The 15,051-nt window shown below is 40.7% G+C and overlaps 1 protein-coding gene and 1 pseudogene across 11 annotated transcripts in view; one reads left to right on the top strand and one right to left on the bottom strand.

Annotated features, from left to right (window-relative positions):
* Positions 1-15,051, bottom strand: part of RBMS3 (RNA binding motif single stranded interacting protein 3) — a 1,638,617-nt gene that overhangs the window by 1,474,230 nt on the left and 149,336 nt on the right. The window lies entirely within an intron of this gene.
* On the top strand, positions 13,083-13,201 carry LOC132535339 (small nucleolar RNA SNORA68; annotated as a pseudogene).

Raw genomic sequence — 15,051 nt, 5'->3', positions numbered from 1 at the left:
AGAGAGAGAGACTGGAAGAGGTACTAGACTAAAGCCAAGAGAGGACAAGAACTTGGAACCAACAAACTATGACTGAGTAGAAACACAAAAACAAGACCACTTTGGAAGCAGGAAATTCTGGTCCTCAAATTTCAATTATATTCTTACGCATGGCTCATCCAAAGTCTATGGCTGTGCATAAGAAACAAGTAACACTGGTATTTTATTATTTCCTTTATGTGAATCTCTATTATAATCAGTGACTTGGGGCACTTTTTCATATGTCTGTTGGCTCTTTGGATGTCTTCTTTGTTGAAGATTCTATCCATATCCTCTCCCCACTTTTGGCTGGGTTTGGTTTTTTTTTTTTTGTTTTGTTTTGTTATTGTTGCTGCTGAGGTTGGTAAGCTCACTGTGTATTTTGCTTAGTATCTTTTTGTCTGATGCATGACATAAAAAGATCTCTCATTCTGTAAAGAGTCTCTACTTGGGTGGTGGCTTCATTTGCTGTGCAGAAGTTTTTCAGTTTGATGTAGTCCCATTGCTTTATTTTTGTTTTCCTTGCAAATGGATTTGGGTCATTGTAGAAGCCCATAAAACTTAGATTGAAAAGAGTTTTGCCAATGTTTTCCTCTAAATATTTGATAGTGTCTTATTTAACATCCAAATGTGGAGAACAGGGAACTCTTCTAGAGCTGGTAGGTATGCAAATTACTATAGTCCCTGTGGAAAAGAGTTTAGAGATTTCTGAAAACATTATAAATTGTCCTACCACATGACCCCACAATTCCTGTCATAAGCATCTATACAAAGAATACAAAAACACATATTAGAAAAGATCCCTGAACACCTGTGTTCATGGCAGTGCTATTAGTAGTAGCCAACATTTGGAAACAACCCAAGTGTTCAACAATCAGATAAATGGTGAAAGAAGTTGTGGCATGCATACATAATGGAATGCAACATAGCTGTAAGAGATGATGATGTACAGAGGACAGATGGTGGTGCGCCCAGGTGAGCACACATATTACAATGCACAAAGACCCAGGTTCGAGCCCCTGGTTCTCACCTGCAGGGAGAAAGCTTTGCAAGTGGTGAAGCAGTGCTGCAGATATCTCTCTGTCTCTCTCCCTCTCTATCTCCCCTTTCCCTCTTGATTTTGGCTGTCTCTATCCAATAAATAAATACAGATAAAAAATTTTAAAAAGAAATGATGGTGTATTCTCCTTTGCTACAACATGAATGGAACTGGAGGATGACATAAGATAGGGAAAGACTTAATGCTGGATGATCTAGCTCACGGCTGGGCTTTAAAATACAAAGCAAAGTGAATCCTCCAGTGGACTACAGTTTATCACAGCAGATTAGGAGACTGAGAAGGGGAAAGAGATGACAATTAAGGGGAACATGGATACCTAAGCCTCTATGATGGAATAAGATAATGTTTTAGTAGAGCCTGAAATGTACAGATACCTGTCTCCAAAAAAGGTAGAAATGAACCTTTTGACAACAAAAATCATACAAACCAACCATTCCTCAATAAAGCACTATTAGAATTGGAAAAATGAAACTAGTAACACTCACAGGGACTGAGATGAATAGGAAAAGCTACCTTTAACTAGGCACTGTGCTATATGTTTCACATATAACAGTCATATTTAAATCCCCGTTATTGCTGAATGCAAGTATCATGAGCTCCATTTTGCAGATAAAAAGAGCAAACAGGAAATGTATACAGGTGCAAGAGCTAGTACTGGAACCCAGGTCTGTCTCAGTGCTGACTCCATGATTCTTCTACTATACCATGAAGTGTTAGCCTGTGTGTAATTCTATAGATCTTAATGCTTTAGCAATAATAATAGCATATATCGAAAACTTACACGTAACTAGGTATTTCCTGAGTTTCAGTTTTAACAAATTCCATAAGTGGAAGGTACTATTCTTATCTTCGCTTTACACTAGACAACAAGAAAAACATCTGGAGAGACAGAAAAGAAAAAGAAAAACTTGCTCAAATTGTTACAGCACTTAAGGGACAAGAAGAGATTCTGAACAATTTGGCTCCAGTGCATTTGACTTACTCTACCGAAAGCTGGGATAAAGCAGCTGAGGTTACAGACAGCCCCTTAAAAGAAGTAATAAACCAAAAAATTGTCTTAGCATTTTCAACTTGAAATCTGAGAAACAGACGTGGTGCAATCCACTATAATGAAGGAAATGGAATTAGTGAAGAATTGTGGAGAAAAGCTGTTATAAAATCCTTTGCCCAATTAATTTTGAGTAGATAATAAAATATTGTATTAAGTTTTATACTTAGAATTTCAGATGGTCAAAGAGGCTTTCCTCTAGTACATAGCCGGCAGTGAGTTTTATAGGGCTGGGTCACATTGACCACTTGCTAGAGGGTGACCAGGAGAACCAAAGCCAGAGGCATGTAGTGGGAACACTAAAACAGAGGAACCCACAACAAAGGGAATGAAGAAAGAAATGCACTGTAGCCACAGAGGGAAATGCTGTGTAGAAGATGATGTGCTATGGAAACTAAAGAGTCTGGGGGAAAAAGAAAGAAAGAAAAAAAAAAAAAAAACATCTGGAACTTCTACTCATTTAATGATTTCTCCATGCCTCCATGCATATTGAGGAAGTGTTCATTTTTTCCTTCAAATGCTTTCATTTCCAAAAACAAGTCTGGGGTTGTTCTCATTCTACACTGACATCACTGCTGGCACTGTAGTCACTGAAAGAAAAAAAAAAATCTTCATCATCAGCCCCAGGGGCAATAACCAAGGCTGTCACAACACAGTGCCTTAATTCCTCTTGAGCCTAGTTCTAAACTGCTCCCTGCATCTTGCCTCAAAGAGCCCTTTTTATGTTCTCTTCAACATTGAGACTCTGGGTGGGTAGCCCTCTCCCAGCAGCCTCTGTTTTTCTCATCCTGACATTTTTGTAAAACGAAGAGGTAGAGGGTGGGTAGAGGGGGCAGATGGTGAGCACCCAGTTAAGTACACACACTACAATGAACAAAGATTCAAGCCCCTGCTCCCCACCTGCAGAGGGGAAGCTTCACAAGCACTAAAGCATATCTGCAGGTGTCCTTCTCCCTCTCTCTCTCTCCTTCCCTCTCAATTTATATCTGCCTATCACATTTTAAAAAAAAAAAGGAAAAAATGGCCACTAGGAACGATGTATTTATAGTGCTGGGACTAGGCCCCAACAATAACCCTGGTGGCAATGAAAAAGGAGGAGGAAGAGGAGGAGGAGAGGGGGAGAGGAGGAGGAGGAGGAAGGAAGAAGAGGAGAACAAGGAAGAAGAGAAGAATGAGGAGGAGACGCATAAGACCAATAGAGGTAACAACCTATTACAAAGCTATCATCTTTCTCAATTTAGCGTTATAGGTTAATTCTTCCTATGTCTAGACTTTAAAATAATGTGTCCTTCTCTTATAGTCCTGAACCCATCTGAGTGGGCATCACCAAGCTCCTGGCTATCACCTAAACTCAGTGGGGAGATTACGCCAATGTGACCTTGACGGCCTACTGGTTCCTGCTCCTGTTCTCTGGTTATATTTATTTTCTCCATTATTTGCTTTATTGTCCCTCAGCATTATCACTTCCACAGTGACTTGTAGACTCCACTTGAACCTGACCATTTTGCCAGTAAACGTAACAGACCTCTCAGCTTTTACTCAAAGAACTGTAGGACTCCGTTAGCTAGAGAACTACCTCCATCACATTTGCCATGAAATGCTGGCATAAAGAAGTCATGGGGATAGGGCAGTAGCACAGCAGGTTAAGTACACGTGGCATGAAGTGCAAGGACCAGCGCAAGGATACCAGTTTGAGCCCCTGGCTCCCCACCTGCAGGGGAGTCGCTTCACAGGCAGTGAAGCAGGTCTGCAGGTGTCTATCTTTCTCTCCCCCTCTCTGTCTTCCCCTCCTCTCTCCATTTCTCTCTGAACTAACAATGACGACATCAATAACAACAATAGAACTACAACAAGGGCAACAAAAGGGGAGGGGAGCAAATTAAAAAAAGAAGAAAAAGTCTTAATGACTCATTTCTTTTGAGGGAAGGTGTACCAGGAACCAAACCCAGAGCCTTATGCACACAAAGTCTGAGGAAGACTTGGCATGCAGTCCTTGCTGACAGTAGTTCAGTGTTCATGAATACATGTCTGGGACAATGTGAAACTACCTGAGAAGGCTCCCTGTAAGGAGAGTGATGGAGGCAGGTGTACAGATTCCCTCCTGTGAGCAAGTTTTCTGAAGCCTCAGAAGAACTAAGCACCCCGCCACTTCTGAGAGGACTGAAGCCTCAGCTGGGAGGCAGGAAGGACATGCATGGGACTCACACAGAGAGCATAAGAGCAGGGTACAAGGGTCTCCCTCCACCAGGACCTCACAAGATGGCTGGAACTCAGGTTCTCAAACTCTGCTGATTAACTAGCACACTAGAGCACTCTCTATTATGAAGGGTGTAATCAACTAACAAGAAGCCGGGTTGTGTACCTGGCTGAATACTGATATTATTATGTACAAGGACCTGGGTCCAAGCCCCAGTTCCCCGCCTGTGGTGCTGGGTGAGGGGTGAGCTTCAAGACCATGAAGTAGTGCTGCAGGTGAAGCAGCTTTTTCTCTCCCCCCTCTATGGCGCCCTTTGCACTCAGTTTCTCTCAGTCTCTATCTAACAAATAAATAAAATATAATAAAACATTAAAAAAAATACCCAGGTTTTCTTCCACCTCCAGAGAAGGGTGCTGGCAAATAAACTCAAGTAGATATTCATCCCAATATATTTTTCTTTTTAAATATTTTCTTTATTGATATTGTGTAGAGACAGAGAACTTGACAGGGATGGGGGAGGTAAAGACAGGGAGACCGAGAGATCCCTGCTACACTGTTTCACTGCTTGTGCTATAAGCTTCCTCCTTACAGGTGGGGCTTGGTCCTGAGTCCTTGTGCTCTGTGTGTGCTTTGCCAGGTACACCACCACCCGGCCCCTACCAATATGTTTTCTAAATAGCAAGCAGCTCTATATGACCCAAAGTGGCATTCCGCAAGATCTCTACTTGTTTTCATGACCTGGGATGATTGACAAATGACATTAGCAAGTAAGCATGAGTACCTTATACACCAGACATTGAGCTCTAGCACTCCTAAGTCAGACATGATGGACTTAGTCAACTATTTGGATCTGGTTTGAAAACTTAACTCACCAAGTGGTGGAGGCACTCTGGGCCTAATTGTCTTGGGCCCAAGCACCAATAGAAAATCCAGGCATCTTCTGAAACCAGATGTTTACCTGTCTGATACCATCCTGAAAATTGGCTGGGTGGTCTATACTACATCATTCCAATGTCCTCAGAAAATTTGATTCATGTAAATAACAGTCATAATTAGAGAAAGCCTAGCCCCAAAGTCCCTTCATGGTCAGTCTGGACTCATCTTCCAGAACCACAATGTTTCAAAGGAAACTGCCAAGAAATGAGCCTTCTATTGAACTGTGAAAAAAGAGGGTAGGGGAACACAAAATCCAGAGAGTGAGGTCAGAGAAAACATTAATAAGAAAGTTATAATAGCAGTGATATCTGCTTCATTGTCTTTTAGCAACCAATACCTGGGTTGACTACTGATCTACTTTGAATACTTGGGTCCAGCAGTCGTAATACAGACCTCTGTGAAAAGAGAAAAACAGAGTGCTAAAAAATATGTGTTAAACCGTTCTGGTTATGTTACTGAAATTAACGATGTAAACTACACAGAAAATTGTCTCATTCCACAATGCCTACACCAAACTACTCACACACATCCCACAAAGTCCACAAGTTTCCAGTAAATGCTCGTAACAAAATACACGTGGAATATAGTAGGAAGAAAACAGAATAACGATGATAAGGTTCCTAAACCTTCTCTCTACTTAGACAAGGAGTTGGGACAAAAGTAAGATCTGGGAACCAAATCATATAAATCCTGCACCTTCTGCATTTTAAATCAACCAAGCATTTTAAGTTAATGTCCACTAGGACACTGGGGCATTGCTGAATTTAAATAAAACAATGTACTTTGCAGAATGTTTTCATAAAAGTATAAATCTGGAAGAACAATCACTCAGAAGGAAGAGAATTAAAGGATTTGAAAAGCTTGTTGGCTCTCAACCACCACAAAAGAAAAACGAACACACAGAATCTTTTTCACATTTAAAATCTAGAAAAGGCTAAAGAAAGAAAAGGTTGCTTATTCTTTGTAAAACATAGCTCCAAGGTACAGCATGACAGATAACTCCATATGAACACTAGAGTGTACACAAGCTAAAAAAAATAATAAGGACTTCCATTGATATTGGCTTTAAAATAAGAGAATAGCTGAGGTAGACAAAATATTCTCTCAAAATATGCAGAGTCACCTGTCTTTCTGTCTCTTCTACTAAGAGCAGACAAGGCTTTCTAGTAATGGGGGAAGGTGTACAACTCATCACTTATCAAGTTAGGAAAACATTTCAGGGCCTTCAACCAGTTTTAAGTCAACAAGGCTGATTTCAAGCTGGTGGGCAAATATAGGGTATAGTAGACACTAAGATACTGCCAAGCAAAATGAAACATCTTAACTAGTTGGAACAATGCTTGCTGTCCTGAATCTCCCCCACCTGACTGCCCTTGGATTCTCTTTAGGAATTTGCTGGGTCTCTTCACAACTCAACATGTAAAATGTTACCAGCTGCCACATCACATATCTTCCAGGACTCTGCTGTAGGTTTATGCCCAGGGTCCTTAGACTGATTAATAGTCACATCTTACCACTTAATGAATATTAAACGCTTCTTGTAGTTCACAATAAAAACAGAGCATGCATATTGTTATTTCTTCCTGTGGACAAACTGCCTACTCACCATTTCCCAGGTTGATATAGAGAAGCATTAGTTTTTAAAATATCATTCTAGGTGATTTCACTTAAAAGTGGAACTTAAAAGAAAAATAAAACTGTAAGGGAAAACATAAAACGAAACTTGGATTCGGTGAGGGGTACTTAACATAAGCAAAAGAATCTTGGGAAAGAGGAAAAGGGATAGGATGAAGGGATATTGGGGTCCCGTTATGTCTTCTAGACATCAACCAGGGGGAGATGAGAAGTTGTGCTATAGAGACTATGCTGTAAACCACTGACAGTATACCCACACACACAGCGATAATACATGTAATTCAAGGGAGCGCCTCTTCTTCCTGAGAACGGGTCATAAAGTGCCTCAAAAGTACAGGTTGCTTGGGCATCAGAATGTCTTGGATAGAAATGAAGCGCTGATCACACCCTTTTTTTGTGTCCAGGAAGTAGACATGTGCCAAAGCTTTTCTTTGTAGTGCTAAAAAGTATATCCAAGAATTCTTCCAAGCTTGAGGAAGATCATAGATAATCTGAGTAATGTGCCTAGTATACGGTAGGAATGTGGTAAGACTTTCCAGTATTATTATTACACTAGAAGGAAAACAGTTTATTTGGAGCTGATATTCATATTTGTTTATTTATTTATTTATTTTCTACTAAACCTTTTTTTTATGCAATCCCCATTTTCAGACCTAATTTGACTCGAGGCTACTACAATGGGGGCAGGCTCAATGCAGAATCCAGAAGGTGTGGCCATATTGTTTGCCTCCATGTAGTGACAACTCTAGGATCTCAAAGTCCATACTCTGGGTCATCTATAACCAGACTCATAGATGAAAGACAGACTAAAATAGGACCCAAAACTGATAATCAGTTAATACTGACTTGAAGGGCCTGATGGTGGGATTCCATTGGATCAAGATCTTGCCTAGAGAACTGACAGTCAGCTCCAGCAAGACTTCTGCAGAAGAAATACCTGGCATTCCCTGCATTCTGTTTGATAGGCAAGCCTCATGGCTTCATATTCTTGGGCCTGCTGCAATGTTGCCTTTGAGGCCTATGTTATGAAACTTTTAAAAGACTAGGATGTAGTGAGACAATGACTACCCACTCCTACTTAGATAAGCTCAAGGCCAGAATAATTTGTGTTGAATTCTGAAATATTATAAAACTGAAATCCAGTTGCCAGGGTGTGTAAAAAAACATTTTATATATGATTGCAAGCCATTATCCACTGAGCATGTTTTAGAGGTCAGGAACTACATTAATTATTTTATATGTCTCTTATAAAACCCCACAACAAAGGAAATACAGAAAATACTCATATGGAAAAACTGAGACCCAGAGAGGCCAAATAATTTGCCCTGAATAACACAGGCCAAAGGCCAAATCAGAAGGCAAACCATGTCTGTTTTACCTTTAAAACACAATTGCTTTTCAGTCTGTTATAATTTCACTTAAACTTTCACATGGGGGGGTGGATCACCTGGTTGAGCACACACATTACAATGCACAAGGAAGGACCCAGGTTCAAGGCCCTCGTCCCCACCTGCAGGGGGAAAGCTTTGCAAGTGGTGAAGCAGGGCTGCAGGTGTCTCTCTGCTCTCTCCCTCTCTATCTCCTCCTTCCTTCTCCATTTCTGCCTGTCTCTATCCAATAAATAAATAAAGATGATAAAAAAACTGTAAACATTCACATCAGTCTGGTATAAAAAGCATTGTCTTGATTTTGCAAATGAGAAAACTGAAACTTGGAGAGGTCAATGTTCTATATGGTAGAGTATCAAAATCTAGATACACTATCTCCCTCCATCAATCTCCCTCCATCAATAATGCAAATAAGGATGAAAACAATGAAAGTAGAAATCTGTAAGTTATTTGGTACAAAAAAAAATTTTTTTGAGGCAACCTTGTTAGAGAAGACAAGTACACAGTAGAAGAAGATGAACAAGTAAGATTCTGAAAATGGGACGAAGCAAACTGTAATAGTTCTGCCATCTTGGTGTTACCTGGAAACAGTCTCTAGGAAAATGTCAGTCTATAAGCTTTGTCCAAATCAAGTTTCCCTCTCAGTTTTTGCTTTTTTAGTTTTTAAGTGAGCCACAAATTCCCAGTTCAATAGTCTAGCTACAGAAAGACATTTGTCATCTCCTGGCTGAAACTGGTGGACTTTTGCTCATCTCCAGCCTACAGGGACTTGAACCAAGATTCAGCAACTTGTTCTAAGCATGCAATCATTTCTGGCGGATAAGTCAGAAATCTTCAAGTCTTCATAGATTAGAAGCTACATCTGATTAGAGAAGTAATCATTTGGCAGAAGACTAACATATAACTTAAGTTATCAAGAAAAAAAACTGAAGATGAAAATAGCAAATGATGCCTGCTCTGGATGTCCCTTCAGAATGCTATCTTGGTCTGGAAACAACTGCCACTGTTTGAGTGATACCTTTACAAATTCAGTGGGCTCTCCCACTAAGGGACTTGAACGTAAGTGCCATCAAGCCATCCCACACATAGTGAAAGGAAATAAAATCACTTCTCAAATCAGCTAAATAAATCAGCAAGCAGTCCTACAAGGGTAGTTTTGAAAGAAGAAAAGCAGAGCTTGCTAAACAGCTAATATGTAAAATTTAAATTAAAAAGGAATAAACAGACCAAATTCTTTTCAGGATCAAAGACTGCATGGACTGAGAGAAGGTTCTGGAACAACTGTGCTCATTAACAGGTCTTAGAGAAACTGCTGCCACACTTTGATGGGAGATACACTCAGATCTCAGTCTTCCTGGACCAAAGTCAAAAGACCTTAGCATTCCAAATATTTATCTGTCATGGTGTGTGGTATTTTATAGAACTCCAAATATCACCAATGCTCAAATGTTCTAGTTCTTTAGCTCTTGTTTAGAATGGTTGTGTTGATTCAACAACACAGCTCACTTTGTGTTGCTTTGCCATGTGCACAGCCTAGATTCAATCCAGCCTCTACCACACAGGTGGAAATGTCAGTGCTATATCCTCTCTCTCTCTCTCTCTCTCTCTCTCTCTCTGTCTCTCTCTCTCTCTCTCTCCCCCTCTCTCTCCCTCCCTCCCTCCCTCCTCTCCCCCTCCTCTTCTCCCCCTCTCTCCCTCTCCCTCTCCCTCTCCTTCTCACTCACTCACTCACTCACTCACTCACTCACTCACTCACTCTACCCTCAAAGTCAGCCTGGAGCAGTGAAAAAAACTTTACCTGCAGGGAAGTGCCTTCACAGGCAGTAAAGCAGGTCTGCAGGTGTCTATCTTTCTCTCCCCGCTCTGTCTTCCCTTCCTCTCTCCATTTCTCTCTGTCCTATCCAACGACAGCAACAACAACAACAATAATAATAAGCACAACAATGATAAAACAACAAGGGCAACAAAAGGGGGAAAAATGGCCTTCAGGAGCAGTGGATTCATGGTGCAGGCACTGAGCCCCAGCAATAACCCTGGAGACAAACAAAAAAAAAGTTTAAAAAAATTACTACTTTAATAGGATGCTGAGACACAGATTTTCAGGGGAAAAAATCATGGGATATACCTTCAGATTGAGCTCATTTATCAATACTAGAATATGGAGGAAGAAGTAGAAAAGAACTTGCCTCATTACTGGAACTCTGAAGGACACATTTAATGTACTTAGAAGGGAGAATGGAGTGATTAAAGTGCTCATTTTTTGAACAGGACAAATAGCTTTATTTGAGAAAGATGGATTACAAGGATTTCAGAGTTGGCATTGGGGCCCTTCTTTCCAAAGGTGGGCAAAACATTAACAAAGCAGCGGTTGAACTGCATCTGCCTCCTGGCCCAGCTGGTCTTCTTCCTCTTTGTCTGTTTGACCACCTTGGGAGTCTGGCCTCTCACTTTCCCAGCATGGGCCGGAGAACCACTGACTTTGCCTCCCAGCACTCAGCCACCTACTTTCAGTGTGGTCAGAGCCTCCACCTCGCATTGGACTTGGACAGCCTTGTCCTGCTGGAGTGTGCACGCCAGAAGCAGGACCTGGTCTTCCCGGGCAAGGCCCTCCAATGAGGCTACATGAAACTTGATCTGATCAATCATCTCCTAGCAGGTCACCTTGAGGGTGTGGAGCTCTTGGGTGTGTTAGCAACTGGAGCGCAGACCCGGCTGCCACTAACGCAAAGATGAAGTTGCGAAAGAAAGAGCTATTCCTTATCAATAAAAGAAATTGATCTCACTTAGAAGGGCCTTTATAGGCTACTTCTGTATTAAAATCAACTTTAATCTAATTAGGCAGTTGATACTTTTGAAAAATGTAGACACCAGTATAAACTATCACAAATAATTATCTCAAAAAGCTTAGAGTCACATTAAATTTCTATTCTATTCCATATATCTGACCTTGAAAGTTCTTGTGACACATAAGATGTCTGTCTTTAATTTCCTTTCCACAGAACTGCACTCAAGTTTCTGCTTAGCTCCTCTATGTGGCTGTCTAATAATCTCCAGCCAGACGTGGCCCAAAGGAAACTTTTAACTCCATCCCTTTCTGTCCATTCCTAGCTTAGTTTTCCTCAATGCATATACGGTACCACCATGGCCCTAGCTGCTTAGTGAGCTCTGACCCTGATTCGTGTGTGTGTGTGTGTGTGTGTGTGTGTGTAGTATATGTTGTGTTATATATATATATATATATATATATATATATATATATATGTTATATAATATACATATATATATGCTGGTTATTTTTTACTTTTATTTGATAGAACAGAGAGAAACTGAGAGGGAAGTGAGATACAGAGGGAGAGAGACAGAGGAGACCTACTTCACTGCTTATGAAGCTTTCATCCTGCAGATGAGGATCAGGGGCTTGAACCCTGGTCCTTGTGTCATGGCAATTCATGCACTTAGCTAGGTGAGCCATAACTGCCAGCCCCTTCCATGCTCTTTTTACCTTCTCACCATGCAACTTCCAATTCTTGAGATATTTTGTCAAATCAGTCTCTAATATATGCTTCAAACATAAACATTGCTTTCTTTTACTACGATCAACATCTTATTCAACTAAACCAAAGAAATTATATATATATTTGATATCAATCTCCTGCTTATGAAGTCTCAATGGTGTCCACTGATCTTATAGTAACATTTCACATCCTTCCATTGTCAATAGGAATGCCAGCCAATACCCCCCTGTTCCTAATTCTCTAACATCAGTTCATATCATGTACTCCCGCTTTCGATCCCTGGCTCTGACTAGGTCTAACCCCGTTGTAGCTCCTCAGGTTTTTCGAAAGCTGGAACCTACTGAGTCTCTGATATTAGATGGCCTTCCTATGTGCTTCTTCCTCCACACAGCTTTCAAGAGGTCACATTCCTTTTATCCTTCTGATGCCACCCAGTCTTTATCTAAGTGGTATGCAAAGGTTTAGGAAAATGGGGATTCAAGTGAATTGGGGGTAGGGGGGTTGGGAAATAGGGGGTGGGGAGGGTGGATGCCAAGGATCAAGCCCAGGATTCATATATTTGGGGCATATGTTCTATCACGGAACAATTACATCCTAGCCCCCCGGTTGTCGTTGTTTCTTAATGATCCCTTTTCCCACTTCAATTGCTCTCTAACACATGACTGTACATTTTGTCCTTAAAACTTGCCCTGCTCTGGAACTGCCTTATTTAAATTAAGTTGTTTGCCCTCTTATTTCCTTCATGCCCAGCCATGGAATATAATCTTCAACAATCACATTCACCTTTTATCTCTTCTTGATCTACAACAGTGCCTGGCAAAGAGTAAGCACACAATAAGGATATGTTGGGTGAATTAGTACCATCATGTGATTTCATGTACCATCCCCTATATTGTGATTTCTCTCATTATACACCAACAAAGACAACCCCATCCCCCAGCTTTCTTTTTTTTTTTAAATTTATTTGGTTATTCCCTTTTGTTGCCCTTGTTTTATTGTTGTAGTTATTATTGTTGTTATTGATGTCACTGTTGTTGGATAGGACAGAGAGAAATGGAGAGAGGAGGGGAAGACAGAGAGGGGGAGAGAAAGATAGACACCTGCAGACCTGCTTCACTGCTTGTGAAGTGAACCCCCTGCAAGTGGGGAGCCAGGGGGCTCAAACCGGGATCCTTACGCTGGTCCTTGCACTTCGCGCCACCTGTGCTTAGCCCGCTGCACTACCGCCCGACCCCCCTCCCCCAGCTTTCTAATAAGCTTTCAATTAGCTTCGTTAACTCTGAATGTAGCATAAGAATAAAAGTGCAATAGTGGTTCAAACACAGGTGCGAACAGCAAAGGCTACCTCATCATCTTTGGAGGACTTTCTGTGCCCTTCAGAGTGAATTTAGAGGTTCTAGACACCCACCACGGGCGGGGGATAATAAATGTGCTCTGAAGACCAAATAAGGAGCTCATAAACAGTGTTGTAGTTTTATGACAACATTTTAGTTGCACAGAAGGCTACTCATGGGGCCAGGTGGTGGCACACTGGGTTGAGTGCACATGTTACAGTGCAAAAGAACCAGATGCGAGACCTTGGTCCCCACCTGCAGGGGGAAAGCTTTGCAAGTGGTGAAACAGGGCTACAGGTGTCTCTCTCCCTATTGCCCCATACCTCTCGATTTCAGTCTTTATCCAATAAATAAATAAAAGTAATTTTAAAAAATCTTTAAAAGACTACTTTTGTTTGTATCATATTTATACTCAACTGAGCATGGCTAAAGGGGAAAGTGAACTCTAGAAAAGAAGCCCTCATACTGGTAGTTATAACAATAATAAACGTAATAAGCATTAATAATCATATCAATATCACTTCAGATTTACTGCGTACTTACCAGTACTCAGGCACTTTCATAGATGTTTTATGTATTTTAACTCGTTTAATGGTAACAATAATCCTATGAAATACATTATGCTAATTAATTACACAGGAGTAACTGAATTACAGAGAAGTTAAATATGGTAAATTGTCAAAATGAAATAGTTGTAGAGAAAAAGTCGAACCTCAAGATCTTAATTTAAAATGTGCAATTATTACTACTACCTAATACTACATCCCAATGGGCCCTTACTGGGGTATAATTCTTAATTTTAGCATATGTGGGGGGTCAATAAGATAGATCACCTGAGAGGGTGCCTGTGTCTGCTTACCATGCTCGTGGGATATCTGCCTTAGGCCACTGACACTTGGGAAAGCTTCCCCATCCCTGAAAATTGTCAGCGGTGAAGTCCAGGTGAGATAGAGAGCTAGACAGAAAGACATGATAGATATGATAGACAGATAAACATTAACCATGTATATATTTTTTAAATGATGTCGATGTATATCTTTTTTAAAATGATGTTTGGGAGGAGGGGGAGATAGCATAATGGTTATGCAAAAAGATTCTCATGCCTGAGGCTCCAAAGTCCCAGGTTCAATCTCCCGCACCACCATAAACCAGAGCTGAGCAGTCCTCTGGTAATAAATAAATAAATAAATAAAACTATGTTTGGGAATAATTTTATCAACACCATGTAAGCCCATAAATCATTTTTCTTAACTGATGGTATATACATTTAAAAGTAAAGCTATCTATGTGAAGAGGAAGTAGACACTTGAAATAGCACTATTTTTACACATACACTCAATAACCATACACTGACTTAGAGTACGTATGTGCTGTTCCTCAAAATGAAAATGTTAACAACACAGTACATGGTTTTAAAATGTTGACTTTGTACCTTATGTTTTTGTTCATTAATCCTTTCTTAAATAAAAAATTTAAAAAAAAATGTTGACTTTGGATAATTTGCATGTGCTCACGTTAATTTAAATTAGCTGAATGAATACAGCTGATCCCAACATGCACTCTGTGTCCTTGATATTCATTATACGTAAAAGAGTGTCAATGACAGCTCAAGAGAATGGTCACCCAAGAGGGTTTTGACTTAAGAAAGGCAGTTAGCAGTCCTTCAGCACATTCTGGAGCACCCTGACACACGCAGACTTTCTTTATCTGGGGTTCCAAAAACTTGGACTGGAGTGAAGAAAATGGGGAGTGTGCAAGGAGTGGGAGATAGCTCACCTGGTAGAGTACACGTTTTTGCCAGTCCCTGTTCGGGCGCCAATATGCCGGGCTAGCTTCGCGGACGGGAGACAGATGACCAGGGTCTCATGGCTGAGCTGGGAACGCAGTTCAATCTTTACTGAAAAGCGGGAATGCAGTGTA

The sequence above is a fragment of the Erinaceus europaeus genome, chromosome 21, assembly GCF_950295315.1.
Source record: "Erinaceus europaeus chromosome 21, mEriEur2.1, whole genome shotgun sequence".
NCBI lineage: Eukaryota > Metazoa > Chordata > Mammalia > Eulipotyphla > Erinaceidae > Erinaceus > Erinaceus europaeus.
The sequence above is the reverse complement of the archived record's forward strand: the minus strand, read 5'-3'. Positions and strand labels throughout refer to the sequence as shown.